Source organism: Acinonyx jubatus, chromosome C1, assembly GCF_027475565.1.
Source record: "Acinonyx jubatus isolate Ajub_Pintada_27869175 chromosome C1, VMU_Ajub_asm_v1.0, whole genome shotgun sequence".
Lineage (NCBI taxonomy): Eukaryota > Metazoa > Chordata > Mammalia > Carnivora > Felidae > Acinonyx > Acinonyx jubatus.
In genome coordinates, this window is record NC_069381.1 from 135139498 (window position 1) to 135157598 (window position 18101).

Here is an 18101-nt window from a genome sequence, read left to right on the forward strand (position 1 = left end):
TCCTCTGAGGCTGATCTTGCCGACTTTAATGAGCATATTTCCCCTCTTGCTTCTGGTTGTTACAACGTTGGGTTTTGGAGATTAGGTAGCAGAGGGAAGTTCAGCGGGAGTCTTGGCAGGGTCACAAGGGCTGGTGTATTTAGCCCCTGTCAGCTGTCCACCTCCATGACAGCCCTTTGTCTGTCTTCAAGTTTGGCAAACAATCGTGCCTTTTGCTCCTTAAAGCCGAGGTGGGGTAGGGCTACCCATGGCCCTTACTAAATTCATGTTACCCACTATCCAATGTGGATTACCTAAATTCTGCCCTATCCTTAAAATTAACCTCTTTATTAGTTAATTGAATAATCTTAATTTGAATGCTCCATCCCTTTCCTGTGAAAATGCTAATTGATAGAGCACTACATTCCTCTTTAGAATTTTTTTAGATGCTAAGTATTTATGGATATGTTTTTATCCTCAAAACCTGGGACAGCTGTTGATATATCCTATACACTTAATACATTTTAATGAATCCATTAATTATTCAATTGAACCAGAGTTGGATAATACCATTTGCTTTCAGAAATACTAGCATAGGATATATGCTAATGATATATTCAAAAAATATAGCTTTTTCTCCTGAAAATAATCATCTTCAGGTAGCCAATGTATGAATTCCACATCAAGAGAATCAGTACGGATTCTTACATGAGCCATAAAATTCAGGGCCTTCTGCCCATTCTATTTAATAAATTAGTCCACAATTGCTTGTGCAAATTTTATTATAGTGTTGTCCCTTTATTCACAGATGTTAACAAAATTCACTGAACAGAGCCAACATCAGGATTGACAATTCAAATCCATATTGATTTGAACTTGTGATTGAGTTCATGTCAACTTGTGATTGAGTCTCATGAACTTCAAGGTCTGTGATACTTTAGCCTACATTTAACTCAAGAGCCAGAGAACACTGTTATTGCCATATGTAATCTCAGTTTGGAAATCTCAATTTTGAAAAACCTGTTACCATTAAGTAATTACAAACTTGTTCCAATTCTGTTATTTTCCTGAATTCTCATTCATTAGGAGTCATTAGGAGGATTTCTTGCTTATCTTTTTTTTTTTTTTTTTAAAGTAGGCTTCACGCCCAACAGGGAGCCCAGTGCGGAGCTTAAAACTCAGGATCCCAAGATCAAGATCTGAGCTGAGATCAAGAGTCAGATGCCCAACTCACAGAGCCATCCAGGTATCCCAATTACTTGCTTATCTTAAATTCTTTAAAAGATTATTTTGAAAGAGACAGAGCATGCACATGCACACACACACACACATACACACACACACACACACACACGCACAAGTAGAGGAGGGGCAGAGAGAAGGAGAGACAGAATCCCAAGCAGACCCCACACCATAAGCACAGAGACCAATTTGGGGCTCCACCTCAGCAATTGTGAGATCATGACCTAATCTGAGATCAAAAGTTGGAGCCTCAACTGACTGTGCCACCCAAGCACCCCATTTATCTTAATATCCTGTAGAAGATGCTACGGTTGGTTACTTTTGAGAAAACTGAGAGTAAACAAGTGTAACTTCAGTTTTTTGTAACAATTCATGTACCATAAAAAGATTTGTGTTACAAACAATCCAACGTTTGATGAGTTACATCCAATTCTTCTTTTGTCACAATTTTCTGTAACCACAAATACATTATAGGAATTAAAAAGTCAATATTGCATTATCTACTTTATGTTACTGTACAAAGTAAAAATATGAGTATCCTAAAAAATCTATAAGTAAAAGTGAGATACTGAAAGCCCAAAGGAATTACAGAATAACAGCTTAAATTATTTGAAAAAGAGAATTAATATCCTTAACAAATCATGACTTGGATCACTTTCGCAAAAATCTCAGATAAATTCTGAGGTCCAAATCTTTAAGAATCATGGATGAACTGACAAAGTCACTGTGATATTTGACTTGAGTTGACAAAAGTAAAATTTATGTGACAATAGAGAGACCAGTATTTAATACATAAATTCAGCCTTTTGTTGATGGGGTATCCCACCCCGCCTATTGATATGTTCCCTTTTGCTTCAAAATATGTTCACAGCTTGCAGGTTGGAAAAATTCTTGGCAACAGAAGACTTTTTATTGTGCAAAAGTAATGTCTCATTCTGGCAAAACCTAGTCTTTTAAAATTTAAGATATTAGTCTAATCCATATTACATCCAATGGTCATCTTTACCCATCAATGTTCATATGCAGCATACAGGGGGAGGGCCTCAGGTCCTTTCCAAGAAGATTCTTGGTTTTGCATTAGAAAAAATTCAAGAGCAAGCCATTTAGAGAAAGGGACAAGATTGTTAAGTATAGAATTAAGAAAGGAGCTATTTCACAGACAAAGTAGCAATCTCTCCTCCCAGATGGAAAAGAGCACCTCCCACCATCACCCTTTGCCTCCAATGAAGAGTTTTCAAAGTTTTGTTTTTGTTTTTGTTTTAATTAGCTAACCAGATAGGGAAGGGCTTACTCTTTAACTTTGGGTGGGCAGTTAGTTTTTCCATTCTTAGGGTCTTGGAATTAACCACAGGGAGCAATTTGAAGAATGTCCAGCCTTTGTGCCTTTTATTGCCAGACGGAGTGGGCTCCTGTGGTTTTCCATGTGTCTGATCTTGTGATTCTTTATGATCTGCTGACTTTTAGGTTAAGGGTGAGCCTAAAACCGAAATGGCTTTACTTTGGTCAACTTCTTTCCAGAGTCTCCCTTTCTTCCTGAGTCAATATTAGTCAATTCTAACTAACTATATTTCTTGAAGCTTGAATTGAATCTCTGATATAAAATATCACCAATGGATAGTATAGGGTCCACTAATCAATTTTACTCAATTCCTTTCAATATAGTCTTTACAATTAAAAGATACAAATACTTATTGAAAGCTGGATAGTGTGTTGAGAACACCCAGCTAAAGAGGAAACAAGCTCTCTTTTATAGGAGTGGATGACCCAATACAAAAAAAAATTGCATTTAAATTAATATCTATGATACAGGGTATATGCTAATAAAAAATTCATTGTCACAGCAAATAATACTTAATGTTTGGGTTGAGAGAACAGTATGTGTGGGGTATGGCAGAGTTAGAGAATCAATAGTTTTTTAAAAAGTGAGGTGCTTTACTGTGAAGGAGAACATAATAACTGAAGGCCCAGAAGCTGAAAAGTGCATAGTATTAGAGAAAGAAAGAAAGCTTTTGTTATTTATAGTGTATATATATCAGGGAAATGGCAAGAAGGTGGAACATTTTATAAGAGCTTTGAAAGGTGAGACAAAGAATTCTTATTTTTCTCTGGAGGCAACAGGAAGTCATCGAAGGTTTTTTGGGCAAGGAAGAAACAGAGAATGCATGTTTTACAGAAAATACATGTAATGACTAAAAACAAAATTTATTGGAAGAAGGACAATGTATTAGGAAATGCAAACCCCTATAATACATAAATAGTGTAGCAGCTCAAACATAACAGAGTTTTCTTTCTCTTTAATGTAACAGTGAAGGGCAGGTATTCCTGATACGGCTTAGGAACAGAGGGAGACTCAGGCTACAGTAGCTCTTCCAACTTCAACACGTGGTTTTCATTTTTTTTTATTTTTTAATGTTTATTTATTTCTGAGAGAGAGTGGGGGAGGTGCATGGAGAGAGAGGAAGACAATGAATCTGAAGCAGGCTCCAAGTCCTGAGCTGTCAGCACAGAGCCTGACGCTGGAGCTCGAACCCATGAATCGTGAGATCATGACCTGAGCCGAAGTTGGATGCTTAACCACCTGAGACACCCGAGTGCCCCTCAATATGTGATTTTCAGTGACAGAATAATCATCACTTTCCATCTCCAGAGAAGGCAGGGGGAGCAAGAAGGAGTACACGTAGAACTTTTTTTTATGGAAACAGACTTGGAAGTGGCAGACATCACACTCAACAATATTCCACTGAAAAGACCTTTGTCACATGGTAAGATTTAACTGAAGAGAAAGCCTGGAAATTGACTGTCTGGCTGGGCAGTTACATCTTAGGTGCAAATTCAATTACCATGATAGAAAAAGAGTATAGATTTTCCTGGGCAACTAGCGGGCTGAACCACAGATACTAACAACTCCACTCTTTATGTCAAAGATTCCCGCTGGAGAATAAAGTGAGCCTGAAAAGCCTCCCTGCCTCCTTGGTTTCTTCTTTTGATTTTGCCTTTTCAATTGTTTTGTTAATGAAATTATCAGCACTGCTTTCTAACCTCTCCAATTCTACTGTGTCTTTTACCTTCCAACCAATAACATGTTTAGCATAAAATTATATTCCAGGGGCACCTGGGTGGCTCAGTCAGTTAAGCATCGAACTTCAGCTCAGGTCATGACCTCACAGCTTGAGTTTGAGCCCCACATCGGGCTTTGTGCTGACACCTCAGAGCCTGGGGCCTGCTTCAGATTCTGTGTGTGTGTGTGTGTGTGTCTCTGTCCACCCCTACCCGACTCGTGCTGTCCTTCTCTCTCTCTCTCAAAAATAAGCATTGAATATATATTTTAAATATATATTAAACATTATATATATAGTTATATATAACTATATACATATAGATATATATAGTTATATATAACTATATACATGTAGATATATATAGTTATATATAGTTATATATATAGTTATATATATAATATCTAATTATAGGAATCTAATTAAAGGAATATGGATTTTTTGCAGTTAGATACTCTAATTTCAAAATTTACCAATGTGGCAAATTATATTATTGTATTTACAAATAAACAAATTTCATTATCATCCCCAAATTATCCTCTATTCTCCATACGAGGGTTGTGAGTTGCAACCTATTTTCCAGCCATTTACAGGACCTTCGTATGGAATGCTACATGGATATTGCATAGATACTGGGTATGCCATGTGACTTTCTCTGGCTAGTGAAATGTAAGATTTGACAGAATGATTTAAGGGACATATTGTTTCATAGTGATCTTTTAATTTGGAACCCAGAATGAATTTAAGTCAGAGCCACATAAAATGTGTAATTGTAGACATGTCATATGATGGAAAAAGTGTCTGTGTAAATCTGATGGCAATTTGTTACTACCACATAACCTAACAAAAGCTAACTAACACATTAGAACGTTCTCACTCTACAGCATGGATATCTGGATATTTATTTTCTACAATGTGAATTTCTCCAAACTTAAGATCTCACTCTTTGCTGAACAGAATGAACATTTCATTGAAATAGTATAATATGATATGTATTTAACAGAAAGAATATAGCCAATTACTGGACAACATAAAAGATTTCTCAAAGGAGAGGAATCCCATCTACTTATTTTTTAAAGTTTATTCATTTATTTTGAGAGAGAGGGAAAGGCAGGGAGAAGCAAAGAGAGGGGGAGAGAGAGAGAGAGACAGAGAGAGAGAGAGAGAGAGAGAGAGAGAGAGACAGAGAGAATCTCAAGCAGGCTCCACACTGTCAGCTCAGAACCCCACACAGGTCTTGAACTCACAGATCATAACCTGAGCCGAAACCAAGAATCAGATACTTAACCAACTGAGCCACCCAGGCTCCCCAGATCTACTTATTTTTGAAGCACAGAATGCATTCATTATTTCGGTTTATTTTCAAATTCTACTTGCCTTAAACATGGGCAATAATCTGAACTGACTCCATGCTTGCCACTTACAGCCTGCCAGTACTCTTCATGTGCTGGCTTAATTATGATTTATTTTTCCAATGACTTAGCATTGAAGCACCATAGTTATCTTGATTCACTGACTTTCTTCCTCTCTCATGATTTCTATCTCACTCTATGTGTAATACAGACTCTACCAGGTCCTTTTCCTGTGAAACATTGAACAACTCAGTTTCACTCTGTTTCTTTCCACTGTAATCTCATTCCTACATCTATATTCCGTGTAGCTGAAAAGAGTTTGAACACAATGAGAATGGTTATTTTCTCAACCCTTGTAGTTTCTTCATCTTGTCTCTCATGAATTTCCTAGCACTGGGTCTCCTTTTGTTTTCCTTGCAGCAAATTAACAAACACAATAAAAATGATTTACTTATGATTCTGCAATGGACGACAGACTGTCAGTCAACTTACTACTATGGATGGCTACTGCTTTTGAAAGAGGATAGATGTCACCATCTATCTGAAAGAATTTTGAGTATCACAAAAAATTTAAAATAATTAGTGATAACAGAATAATATATACAATATTTATGAATGAGAAGACATTATTAAATAAATCAGTAGCAGACTTATTATTGAGATGTGTTCTATTACACAAGCTTAGTATCTTATTGGAAGTCTTTTGCATTTAATTAATACAATTTTAAATAATCTTAAAGGTTCATTCTATCAAATTCTGTATGTTTTCTACTTGGCCATCATTGCTGATATACAGCTCATTAATGTTTTGTGCCAAAAGTAATAACACTCATACATTTTAAAAGTATATTTCTATATTAGTTGGTATGAAACAAAATTATAAGAGTCTATATATATATATATATATATATATATATATATATACATACATATTCTTAGAATTCTGGAATAGTGCAGGTGAGAATGTTAAAAGTGGCCATGTTTGTGTTGTAGAAAATAGTTACTTTTTATGCTTACTTATATTTTCTTATATTTTCTACAATTTTTACTCATATACAATAATGTGTATTTCTGATTTTGTACTAATACAAATTTGGTTTGCTTCTCTTTATAATGTATTTGAGGAATACTTGCTATCCTAAAATTATTTTATATAAATTTTGTGTTTTGTAACTCACCATCTATTCCATAAATGTTAAAACAGAGTATGAGAAGAAAATTGAAAGATTAATCTAGAGACAAAATTTTTCCTCTTAACTTGGTAAAATTGAGTTCTACCTAAATAATTATGCAAAGATAGTTTTAACTCATAACTCTAAAGCAGACCTTTGAAAGAAGTCTTAGTTGGTAAAAATAATACTTTGCCCATTATCTACACATTCAGTTCCAGAGCAACATATTCACCACCAAATAAACTATCTTTTTTACATAAACTATTCTTTCTTGTTAATGTCCACTGATAACTATTAGCTCTTGTCCCCCTCTCAGCTGTAACCATTCACTAATTTTATCATAGAGCTACTAATAAAACTTCATCTTTTAGTCAGAAATGTTTCCACTATTCCAAGAAGCCTATTTTTTTTACTAATTTAATAATTATGTTAGCAACATTTTTTTACCACCAATGTCATCTAAGTAACATTCTGTATTAAAAGCAAGCTTTAGTTTCCATCTATGATTCTACTCTGGACAAGTAGAAATATTCTAGATGGGTCAGTGTCCATTCTGTGTGTATCATGTTATCTCCTGAAATGTGCTAATTTAAAAGAATAAGAACAATCTATCTGTAGGCAGTACTGATACTCACTGGATAATAGTGAGCAAAGTTTTATTTACTCTTTGAAATGATACACATTTCCTTGAGACACACACACACACACACACACACACACACACACACACACACACCATCAAAAGAACATGTCTTCCCCCAGAAAATCTTATCTGATAATAAACTTTCCTAATATTTTCCTACTAAAGATTAATAAACTTCTCTTGAAACTTATATCTAATTTATGTGACTTTAAGGGTCATGCTTTAATAACAATGATGAAACACGATTATTACTTCCTAATGCTGAAATTACAGTTTTTACATTGTAAATTTTTCCTGCTATGCGCCCTGTGGCACTAACATCTTTATCACTCCATGTGTTTCTAGTTTTAAAACCTTTACCCCTGCTGTTTGAAAAATATTTCTCATTTTCGTCCCCTATGGAGTACAGAAATCCCTAAAGGCAAAGCCATTAGTGATTTCTCTGCCTTTCCCCAAACACGTATTATGATCACCAGTGCTGCTCCCACTGCCTCATTGGCTTTTGGTAAAGTATGCAAATGAGATGTTCAAAATACACACTTTTTGCAACTGTGCAAGTTCATACTGATTTATAAAATGGGCAGGCTATTAAAGTGACTGAAAATGTCAGCAAGATTTATGCATGGGTGACAAATTGTATTGGAAATGTTCATTTTTAACATACTGCCCTAGGTTTTTTTTTTTTTTTTTAACAACCTAGATATTCCCTGTGATACATTTGTTTTAAGGCCATTTTTTCCTCCCCAAACATACTTTTGACAGTGACTTTTTGACTGGAAAAATAAACAATGCTACTTCACAATCATACAAATTGTATTTTATCACAGAAAGCAGTACTTGGAAGATATAATAAATTTCCTTTTGACACCCATTTTCCCTACATACCATTAGTCCACTATGGTTAAATAGTTTCTTTTATAACAGATAACTTGAATTGCATGCATAAATATTGCATCACTAAGATATAAAATTATGTAACTATCAAAACAATTACCCAGTCACCTCTGAGGCAAATATTTCGTTTATATTAAAACTACACAACAACAACAACAAAATGCACAACATAGGGAACAAAAGATAGGAGTGACAACTGACATATATCTTCTGGAGTTTATGATTCCATCTTTTGAACATTCCATGTTAAAAACGGTCTAAGCGATATATGTATGACTTTTCTCTATTACTTGTGAATTTGTTCCAGAATGCTCCAGCCCTATCTCTGATTCAAACAGGCAGCTGCCGCACTCTCTTACCAGTCCAAGTGTGGTCTTTGAGCAGAGGTCTTGATATTTTATATCTCTCTGGATGACAGCCATTCATTCACTAAAGGAAGCAAAGAAATAGGAAAAATAATACCGGAGCCAGTTGATGCAATGTCACTTAGGAAATTAACTATACCATCCTGGCAGACCACAAGACATATACACACAGCAGAAATAACACCAGTATAACAATGTGGTGTAGCACAATTAGAGAAGAATGGATTATAGAAATCAAATGTAGTAAATGAAGAACTGCCTATGATTAATTTTACAAAGAACAGATCTTATCGGCAGCATTATGTAGTCTTTCTAGTTGGAAAAGTTTTGTATTAGAATTCTAATTCTACTTTTTATATTCAGATCAGTTTGCACCAATACTATTATTGCAACTGATTTTCCTAATTAGTTCATTAAGTTGCATAACAATTGGTTTACAACTAACAACTCTTCTTGATGTTAAAATGGTGAAGATAAAATTGATTTAGAGCCCACTTCTGATCATTCATTCTTACACATTCGTATGTCCTGGTGTTTGATGAAGCTCTCCTTCTATGACTGCCAGCCTCTCTGCCCTGTTCTCACTGAAGTACCATGGCTATGTTCTTGCTTATTAAAAAGAGTTAGCGTTACGCATTGTACTGAAAAAAAAAATCCAAACACTCTTAAAAGGAAAAAGAAGCAACCAAAAAACATCTGCTTTTCATCAAGGGGTGCCATCTTATAGCGTATACTAAAATGAAAGTTTTCAGAGAAAGCAATAGGAGTTATGAATAAGCAAAGATTTGTATAGGTGAAGATGCAGTTAGAAAAGACTGGGAGAAATCGTTTTATTTTTTTATTATTTTCTTTTTTTGCTGTTGTTTCCACCTAAATCTTTAATAAATCACTTTAATAAAATAAATGTCATTGGTAAGATATTCTTTGTTCAAATATTTTCTGTTTAAAGGAAATAAATATTTTATGTTAAGGCTGAAATAACCTTGTAACAATGTTTTCCTCTAGATTTTTAACTTTGCTTCCATAATTATTAGGGCCCATCAGTCTCCTCACAAGAGTAAGGGTTTGCCTCCAAGTTATTATCAAGAAGCACACTTTCCTGACTGCCAGTCATTGCCCCAGAGGATACAAGTGGAAACACTCAAAGAAGAACAGAGAGTACATTTAAGAACATCTGGTTTAACATCAAGAAAATCTGTCTACAAGACAAGCAAAGGCCACCTTCTTTCCTGGCCCCTGCATTGAGATGCAACAGAGGAGTGATTTGCTACAAGTGGTTCAATCAGGAATTTAACTCATAAAGTCTAGGGTTAACTTACAAGATATAAAAAGAACACATATACTTGCACATACAGGTAATACACGTGTATGTAAATATAATGACACAGATATAATGTTTAACAAAAGATTATTTTGAAATCTCATTTGATTTTGTCATCCTTAAAGATTAAATAAAACAAAATTACAACTCCATAACACATGATGAGTATAAGTGGGGCCTTTACTTTGCATTCAGAGTCCAGGGTGCTAACCATTACACCATGGAACTTTACTTTGCATCAAACTGCCAAATACACCTTCTGTACAATTAGAAATATCACTATTTTCTTCACTGTTGACCCTCCCCACCAGATGGCTCATGTCGATTTATTTCCCCAGTAATAACTCCTTATTAGCAGACATAACCTTGCCAGATCAAAAATACATTGAGTTAGTTGAAGAAACATTAATTATCTAATAAATTCTAGATACTTGAGGTAGGCTGTAGAAGTACAATGATTAAAAAGGCATGTTTCCCACCTGTAAGAGGGTAAAGTATAATAATGAATAGAGTGCTGAGTCTATCACCTAAGGTGAAGTTCCACTGCCAATATAGTTATTGTTAACTGGGGGCGGAAGGAGTGGAGATGTTTACCAAAAGTTAGAATTTTGGTATTATTCTTTTCACGATGAAGGGTAGTCTCTTGCATAAATTGATGAATCTCAAATGAGAAAATCTATTTTACCTAAACTATTTTTACGTTTCAAAATATAAAAACCTTATATAACCAATCCCCAAACAATACAGGGAAATTTTTAACATCTCCAAATATAATCCCTAGATAAACAGGCCTTTTAACTAAGTACTCTCCCGCCCCACTTATATCATTCTCATTTATCTTTTGAAATCTCAGCCTTGATGTTATTGGACAGTAAAAAGGCTGCAATGGGACCCCTGTCAAAAGACAATTTTCTTCCTTGAATGATAAGCAATGGAACATGTAAGAACAAAAAGCCAACTGATTAATGGCATGCAATTCATCTACAATTATCTAGCCCATGTTACACAGTCATTGTATAGATTGGACTAGATCATTAAATTATGTGACAGCAATCAGCCATCTAACTTTAAAAGAGGTGGGAAGAGCCAATTTAAAAACTTAATATCTCAGGATGATACAGTAGCCTGAGAAAACCAGCCAATTTAGAGAAAATTACCATATGTACCAACCAGAATGATAGATGTGAGCCTCAGCTAAGCATTTGTCCCTGTGCTGATGATGTTTGGGATTCAGTAAAGAACTCTGTGCTTCTTCAATATGTGTTTAAGAAGAGTGGTGGCCCAGGGCAGGAAACACTTAGAAAAATGATGTATAGACTTCAGGAGAAAATATGTTTTCATGGTAACTTTCCACTCTCCATAACTTTACTGGAAATTAGAAGTCATATTCTGAGATGTGGACATCAAGGCTCTACTGTGTTCCTCCACATTTAACACTTAGTGGTGCCTCTTATGTATTGCATCTTTATTTGATATACTTACATATTAGATATGCATTCTATAAAACCCAAGGCATGAGGTTCTCATTCAAAATGGGATTGAGGACTTTAAATAACAGTGGAAAGGCCTAACGTGAATTACTCTTATAATTATAATGTAACTGTTATTGGCAGTCAGAAGCCAAGTGAAATGTGAGAAAAGTAAAACATATGTATCCCTGTCTCACTCTTTCAGCTAAACATTACTGAAAGCATACTTTGTGCAAGACATGGTAGTAGGCACAAAGGACTCACGGAAGCTGGGACCTAAAAGATCTCAGAATCAAGTGGGGTGACTGAATCTATAATTACGGTTGACTTGGGACAAATACAATGCTAAGGGTAAGAGCATCCTGAGAACATCACGATGGGAGACAGCACACTCCAGGGAAATCTAAGACAGGACATCATCTCAAAGAATGACATCATGTCAAATTAAAGATTTTCATGAAGCCAACTATGAGTTCTCCTAAAGTAATAGAGGATAATTTTTTTCAACGCATACTGTCCTAGTCAACTCAGACTGCCGTAGCAAAACCAGGTAGTTTAAAGAACAGAATTTATTTATCACAGTTCTAGAGGCTGGGAAGTCCAAGATCAAGGTGCTGGCTCATTTCATTCCCTGGTAAGGGCCCTCTTCCTGGCTTGCAGGTGGACAGCTTATCACTGTGTCCTCATGATCATCTTCTTATAAGACCACTCCACTCTCATGACCTCATCTAAATCCAATTCCCTCCCAAAGACCCCTTCTGCATCATATTGGCAGTGAGGTCTTGGACACAGGAGTTTCAAGCTGACACATTCAGTCCGTAATACCTACTTGATCTCACACAAACGTACTGTGTTTTTATTCGCTATCTATGATAATTTCCTTATATGTAAAATGACTATTTTTTTGCCTCAAATATACACTTGAATCTATGTTGAATTCTTATCATCAAATCATTACACTGGATTAACGGATGTCAGAGAAGTTTGTGAGCAGCAGGGTTAGCAAGTATGCTATTTTCCATAACTATATAACTGCCCCAAGACTATCTGAATTGATGGGCAAGTTCTGTCTCCTCCTTGTGAAGAGCAAGTTGATTATATGGCCCAACTGCGGATGTGGCGTTAGTGGGACCTGAACAAACGTGGCTTTGATGTTATTATTTTATTTTGAATCACTTTGACACTCTGAAGGAATCATACCCCATTAAATTTTTTCCTCTATACTGATAAGAAAATTTCCTTTACAGAACTTCTGCCTTTCAAGCACAAGTAGTTGGCAACTGCTTGAAAATCACAGCTGCTCTTTTTTGTATAAAGCTGGAAGAACCCAAAATCCAGAAGACAGACCAAATACATATGAACATAATGCTATAAATTTCAGGATGGTTCTCATATGGTGCAGCATAGTAGGGACGCTTGAGGTCACACATTTTTCTTTTTGTTTCATTATTAAATCTGTCTATCTTTACGTAGACACGCTCATGAAATAACTTCTAAATTATCCATGAGACTATGAGCCTAACATACTCCCATTTGTACCTATTGCTTTTTAATGAATTAAATCAAGTGAATTTTTGGCCTAATGAGAACACTGATGAATACAGTAATAACACTGTTCACAATTTATCAAAACTTTATAAACTATGTGTCAACTATTCTTTTAAGTGTACCACATGTATCCTTTCACTTAGTTCTAGCAATAATCTTATTTCTTCCACTGAGGCAGAGAGAGCTAAGTAATTTACCTGAGATCATAAAGGTAAAAAGAGGGAAAGGGCATGGATTGAACACAGATAATCTGACAAGACAGATAATTCCCAATCCTCATGCCCAAGGTAATTAGTTGGTAACTGACTCAAGATCACAGGTACTCATTCTCTTAAAACTGAAAAGAATCAAGACCTAGAAGAAAGAACAAATACAGTATGAAAATAACACTATAAATCTCTAGATGATTCTCAAGATATCACACAAAGCCTGAAGCCCTTAAAATTCTGGGAATGCTCTTTAAGAGAAGGGGCATCAAATTATTACTTTTTCATGTTTTTATTTATTTATTTATTTTTATAAGAGAGGATACACATGTGTATGAGTGAGCAGGGAAGGGGCAGAGAGAGTAAGGGAGAAAGAGAATCCCAAACAGGCTCCATGTGGAGCCTGGAGGGCACAAAATAATGAAGACATAAATATCTATTTAGAATTAAAAAGTACAGCAAAATACCATTTTTTAAAAAAAGATGCAGAATGTGGTAAATAACACAAGATCTTGAAAAATAGAACTTTTATCACTTCTGGCCAATCTCTGTAATATATTTTTGGTTTATACTTTCTTTAATCATCTCTTCACATAACTATAATTTCTTAATTATTCTAATTTTGTTATATAGTGAAGAGATAATTAAATTTTTCCTCTATTACGTTTGACTTTTTTAATTGGTAATTTAGAAAAGTTACTTTGAAGATCACAACTCATTGTTGGTAAAAGCATGTGAACTTTTAGGATTGTTGTCAAATTTGGGGGAACTTCTGTCAGATTTGTTTTTAAATATGAGCTGTATATTTGGAGAACATGTCCACAGAATAGTTTCTGATTTTGGAAATTCTGAAGCTTGTTTCTATTCCACTACCTATATTCTCCCAGTGTCAGGTAAGCAGAGAGCTTTATCATTTTGCAATGTCACTTCTGACTGCATTGGATCTTGATTCATGGAGAGTAGGCACAGTGGATGAAGAACATATCTGATTGCTATTCTGCACCAGGATGACTAGCAGAAACCAAACACAGAAATATATGAAGGCAAGATTTAGCAAACTAAAATACAGAATGATATGTTAAAGTTGAATTTCATATGAATAACAGATCACGTTTTTTGGACATACACTAAAAACTTAATCTAACAGATTAATCTAAATTTCAAATTTAACTAGTGTCCTGAATTTTTTCTGGAAGCCCTACAGAAACACACCTTTAAAACATATAGACATACCCCACTAAACCCAAATTAATGTATCTTCAACCACACTTCCCCAAAACAAGGTCCTCAAATGGTCTATAGCCACTTCACCACTGCCTGACAAAGGGGAAGTAGAACAGAGAGGAAACTGGAGAAGAGACAGACAGCAGTTTTAACTAATTATAGTTAAAATATCCTACTTTTGTAACGTTTTGACCATGTATGTCAATAATGGCCACACAGCATACTGCCTGAGCCACTATCAGTACCATGGATCCATGAAAGTGAAGAGCACTAAACTCTGGCTTAATAAGCTTTGAGGTTAAACTGCTCATTTCGCTAGATCTATTTAAAAACAATACTACTGGCCCATCTCCAATGGGTATGACTATGCACCAAAACTTCCAAAATGTTCTTCCAACTCAGACTGTGAATTCCAAATTCTTTACTCTCTCTGAGCATTCATATATTCATATTGCAATACATTACTTCATACTTATGTGGTTTTCTGTTTGTTAATTTTTTATTTGACAGAGAGAGAGAGAGCATGTGAGCAGGAGAGAGGGGCTGGGAAAGAGAGAGACAGAGACAGAGACAGAGAGAGAAGGAGAGAGAGAGAATTTCAAGCAGGCTCCACACTCAGTGAGGAGCCCAATGCAGGGCTCAGTCCCAGAACCCCAGGATCATGACTCAAGTCGAAATCAAGAATCCAGTGCTCAACTGGCTGAGGCACCCAGGTGCCCCCATGCTTATTTGTTTTTAATTAAAAGCCTGATTATCTTATCTTTCTTAGCTAAGTATCTACCTACCTAGCTACCCATCTACCCATCTACCTATCTACCTATGTTTTTTCACAACTAGATTTTAAATTCCTCCAAGGTATTGTGAAGGCTTTCCTCCTGCCCTCATCTTATATACTGCCTATGGTTACTGAAATTAAAAAAAAAGTCAGTGATAAAAATGAAAAAAAGAATATATTGTGCTGTTTTTGTATAATTAGAAAGTAGCATAATTTGCATCAAAGATATGGCTTCTTGTTTAAGCAACTTGCTGGATTTCTCTTTAGTGTGTGAGATAGCCCATTGGCATGTGATCTTGGAGAACAGGAAAATATAAAGAGAGATTTGAATAATTCTAAATCATAGGGGAAGAAAATCTCTATAAGCAGCCCAGGACAGAAAGGGAGAAAGGGTCAAGGAAGAAGATGTACAGAAGAACTGGGTGAGAATGGAGAGCCCAAGCTTAATGTGAAGAGGCCAGAGTTGTAAAAAGAGATATAACCAGTAAGATGTTTTCCAAGATAGGAATCTGTAATATATTTTTCTAGGTATCACAATGTTTAATATTGGATTTAAGGATATTTTTTCACTTCCTAAGTTCTTATAGCTCTTTCCTATAAAATATTCTTCAGTCAACATCAAGTGCACACAGTAAATTTGAGCTTGTGGTACTTAAGAAGAATCACAGAGTATGGGAAGTCTACTATAGGGCAAGCTAGATCTGTAAAATAGGAAGTACTGGATTTAATTGCAAAGGTGCTATGTTCTCTGAAGTAGGCTAGATGGTGGACTAGCGTTTTGCTGACAAGACCCATATAATCCATACGGAAATTGATTGTATAGTATTTGAAATGTTGATCTAGAGCCATAGTTTCTACTATTTTTCAAATGGGAAAAATTAATCAATGAATGCTCACTGACTTAGCAAATGTCCATTCTCTCTTCCTACTGCTCTGCTGGTTGAGCGTCTGTCTCGGTTTCGGCTCAGGTCATGATCTCACGGTTTGTGGGTTCAAGCCCCATGTCAGGCTCTGAGCTGACAGGGCAAAGCCTGCTTGAGATTCTCTCTCTCTCCCTCTTTCTCTGACCACTCCCTCCCCCCTCCCCGGCCCCTGCCTCAAAATAAACAAATATGTTTTTTAAAAAAATGTCGTCTTTTGTCTCTCTTACATGAATTACTTTGGTAAAGCAGTAAGAAAAAGGTCTTTGCTAGCTGTACGCACCACTGTGAGCAATGTCCACCTCACAGTGCATTTTATTCTCAGCCCTGTTGAGTATCTCTTGTTTTCTCACTGCCCTTTATTTATAGAACTTCCAGCTATATGCCCAACACAGGTAAAATGTCAGGCAATGTAAACCATATTTCCCTGCTGCCCTTTGGCCATAGCATTATAAAGAAAGCACCTTTAATTTATCATGTCCTCCTTGAGTGCCCACAGCTGTTTTACTTAGCAGAGCCCAGTATCCTTCTGTGGAGGGCTTAGAAAATGTGACAAGACTATAAAATGAAAGGGTTGCACGGGGCGATCTCTAAGAATCATTCCAGCTCTAGAATTCTGTGTTGCTGTGACTCCATTCTCCTCAGATAAATGTTCACTGGGTGCAGAAGGAAATGGCCATGCTTTACTAGTCATCCTATATTAAGGACAAGACATTTGGCAATTTGCATAATTTGTGGGGAAATATTTTCAACCTATGCTCTAATATGCTATGTTATAATATTCTAAAGCTGAACTTAAATTTTTTAAAAAGTGAATTGTAAAATTTAGTATCTATACTCTTTCTTAAGAATTTTTAATTGATGAAGTAAGGGCTAGGGTAAAGGGGATGTATGGAGGGGTTTCTTAAAGCATTATGTGACACCTATTGAAAAAGAACATGAAAAGAATAGATATATTTCTAAGAGTAATTTTATATTTATTGCACTTAATTTAACAAATTATTGCAGGAAACACATAGACAGCATTTCCCAGTAAAATTATTATACTTAAATGAATTTTGACAATGTATTAATTACAAGGACATGACCACATTTATTCTGCTGATCCAGTAATTACACACATTAAAGAAATATTTATCCACAAACCATGCAGTGTACTTCAAAACAGCATTTATTGCCAAATTACATTTCCTGGATATCTGTGCCCCATTTCCAGTTACTAGTAATTTTTTTTAATTTTAAGAGGAAGAGAGAAATGATGAGAAATTTGAAAAATATTGTATAAATAAATGCTTACTGATATGAAAAGATTAAAATGCAGACCTTTTTAATCATAGACCTCAGAAAAAAATTGTGAGGCACCTTAACTCATGTGTTGCCAACAGAAGGAGGATAATAGTAATCATAATATTTCCAATTCCTTTTTTTCCTTGCTTACCTTTAGTAATGAACAAAAACATAACACATTTTAAATAAAAAATATGACTTCACACAAGATAGTAAGAGGGAAATCAATGTAAATGGCATGTCTTAAAGATTCAAATATGTAATTTGAGAAAAACTTGAAAAGTTTTATGAAATATTGGCAATTGCTTACAATACAATCAGAATCGTTCTACCTCTGTAGCAATGCAGATACAAACATGCTCACTTTCATTTTTTTTTTTTTTAACACAGACATCGGCTTTTTACTAAACGGAAAAATCCATTTAGATACTCTCTGACCATATATTGATATAGTCTCTGTTCAGTTTAACTAATCTTTTTGAATAATTATAATGTAGCAGATTCTGTGCTAAATAACAAAGACACCAAGATTAATAGGTTAAAAATTACGAAGAGTAAGCAGAATCAATACATTGCTAAGCACTTCATTATTTTTATGTTTCAAGTTTTATTTAAATTAAACTTAGTTAACATATAGTATAATATTAG

At 35.2% G+C, this 18101-nt stretch overlaps 1 long non-coding RNA gene across 1 annotated transcript in view; it reads right to left on the minus strand.

Annotated features, from left to right (window-relative positions):
* The window catches only part of LOC113598233 (uncharacterized), a 284359-nt gene extending 275592 nt beyond the window's left edge, over positions 1 to 8767 (minus strand). The window contains exon 1 of the long non-coding RNA XR_003418885.2: positions 8698 to 8767. This is a non-coding gene — a long non-coding RNA (uncharacterized LOC113598233). The remainder of the gene's footprint in view (positions 1 to 8697) is intronic.
* Positions 8768 to 18101: the final 9334 nt, after the last annotated feature.